The sequence below is a fragment of the Scomber japonicus genome, chromosome 1, assembly GCF_027409825.1.
Source record: "Scomber japonicus isolate fScoJap1 chromosome 1, fScoJap1.pri, whole genome shotgun sequence".
Taxonomy (NCBI): domain Eukaryota; kingdom Metazoa; phylum Chordata; class Actinopteri; order Scombriformes; family Scombridae; genus Scomber; species Scomber japonicus.
Genome location: NC_070578.1, coordinates 11,350,656 through 11,353,534, shown reverse-complemented (window position 1 = coordinate 11,353,534; position 2,879 = coordinate 11,350,656).

Genomic DNA, 2,879 nt, shown 5'->3' with positions numbered 1-2,879 from the left:
CGGTGGTCAGTCCCAGCTGCTGCGTAACGCCAAAATTCTCAAATATTTGATCCAAATGCCCCCGACTTTGGCACAACTACACCACCATCCAGCTCCACCACGAACCTATTCTGCCGTGCTGAAAAAACAAGTCTTCGCACTGTATCCCACACAAAACTGTTTTCTTTTTCTTTAAAAAAGCACTAGGCTGTGACCGGGATGGATTGCTTGCAAAGAGTCTCTGTGGCTTTAAAGGCTCTATTGCAAGGCTGGCTCGACCTGTCCTCACCAAGCTTCTTTGTACCAAAGCGCACAGGAAGCGTCCTTACCTTGTACATAGATGAGATGATCTCCTTCCCCTTCACAGCTCTTATTTGGATACGCGTAAAAATGTGCGCTCTTGTTGGTATCCTGCTTCGTATTTCGGCTTCTTGTCTGCCTTTTTGCCTAAATGAAACTGCCCCTGTGGTTTGTTATGAGAAGAAGAAAGCCAATAATCCGTCTCTAAATAACAGAGCAGAGCTAAAAAAGAAAATTCTTGCTCCGGGCTGCCCAAGCGCCTCTGGGCCAGGGATTAGGCTACAATTAGCTCAACTCCACTCTCTCGCCCAGGCAATTTTCTCAAGGAAGAAAAACGTGATACCCCCCTATTTTCTAAATTATGACTGCACAGATATAATAAGTTATCTTATTTTTTCCCCGGCAAAAGCAGACCGTTCCCTTTAACGGTGTGAAGTTGTGATTTAGAGGGGGATAGGAAACCCAACAGGCAACTGTCAGTCGCTCAATAGATTTAGAGCAGCAAAAAGCAGATTTTAATCATTGTCATTTCGTCTGATGTAATAGTTCCCCAGGCAGTTCCAGCTAGTAGGCATACATTTCCATCTCCAGCTCCAGCCTAAATTTAAAGTTTAAAGCCAGGCGGGCTGCCATAGTCCTTCACTCAGGCAACATATAATAAAGGCGCAGTAACTTGTTGATAAAGTCTCAGTAGAAAAAATATGTTAAAAATGAAGAGATATCCTTGAACCAATATCTTTCATGCGGTGATTTCCCTCTGTGTCCCCGCTCCCTCTTTCTCTCCCTCTCTCTCTTGCCTTAATGTCTGGAGTTGTAACGCCAAATTTCCTGCAGGCCATTAAAATCAAATGACGTCTATGGACATGCATGCATGCTGCTGCTGCAGAAAGCGCCCTCACAACCTGCCTGCAGCCAAATGCGCCATTTCAATTATAGCGCAGGGCTTAGATGGAGATATCTGCCCAGAACACCCCCCTCCTCAGTCTCCAGTGAAAGCAGGCAGCCTCCAGACTTTTGCAAAATAAGATTTTGGCTGATTATTTTTTATTTTTCAACACATAAAGACACAAATAGAAGTGAAGATGAGCTTAAGTGTTGCGCCACTTTTGCACCGCGTGAAGGGGAAAGGGAGTCAAGCAGGTGCTCACACCAAGGAGACCATTATTTATTTATTTGTATGTTTGTTTATTTGCGGGTAAATAACTGTGAATAATTGATGCAACATTGAGCCCAGTGATTACTCTGTACCAGCATCCTGAGAGAAGTGTAATATTCGTTTCTTGATATTTGGCGCCAACCAGTGTAGGAACTTATTATTGGCTCACAGGAAATAGATGAACTATTTGGGATCCATTTCTATTGTTTATTAGCTGGCAGAAATGATGATGTGTTATAGATCCTATGGAAGATTAAAGTTACCTTTTAGTATTATCATGACCTTTTATAACCCATAATAATTCCTTTGATTTCTAGGGATTATCATTAGATATCATATAGCTTTTGCATTAAGTAGGCCTAAATATGAAATAATGAGTATTTAAATAGGAAATACAATAGTGTTGCAGGAGATGTTTGACAGCAGGACTGGTGGGAGTGTGAGAATGTGTCTCCCTCCTTGAAGCGGGCCAAGTCTTCATAATTAGGCAGACCTCAGTGCGCCTCAGAGCTCTCCCATCTTCCCCTCTGGCACAGATTTGTTGTTTCCAGAGGTACAAACTGGAGGGGAAACTGAGTTTTTTTCTCATTAAAGGAAACAAGCCCGGAGTTAGTTCAATTACATGAAGTATGCAGGGATGTTGTAAATTTAAAGATTTAAATAGCTTACAAAGTGGCCCCGGGCCCCATCAGTTAATTTCCTTAATTTATGGATTTTAGCGGAGTGTCTATGTGAAAGGGAAGAAGTAGGTCATCTTGAGGATTTGCATGAAGCTTTGAGATTTCACAACAGATCCAAACAGCTGCCCTCCTGACCGGCACCTCAGCAGGTGAAAGGACACTCCAGCTTTTTTTTCTTTTTTTCCCTAAATTTTATTTCAACAACACAAACATGTCGCCATGATGAAAAAAGAGACTTCTTTTCGATTCTTCTGGGGGGAAAATGCAGATCTGATTGTACTATTTGACCCAGGTAATGAGATTATTGATGCAGGAGCAGACAGAGATAACGGCTGTGCTCTAAAGGATTATTCCACTCAATCGCAAACGTATTTAAAATGTTTGCCTTTCTTAAATTGTGCAAGACATATTCAGATAGATTAAAATTCTGAGTTAATATTTTATGTCAATAATAATCATTCATTCATGCTTTAAAAAATATTATTATTGTTATTTTTACCATATATCAATTACATAATGGCAGCAGGTAATATGTTTATTTCAGAATGAGAATAATCAATTATATATTCTACTTAAATTACTTAAACAAATTCTCTCTGTACAATTACTTTGACTGAAATTCATAAATACAACAACTTTTCTGAGGTTAACTCAGATTCAGTCAAACAACTCATGATATAAAAATGACTTAATACTTGAGACACATGAGACCTGTTTTGTTGAACTGAATGTGTGTGTCTGCAATCATGTTTTTTCTTCTTCTG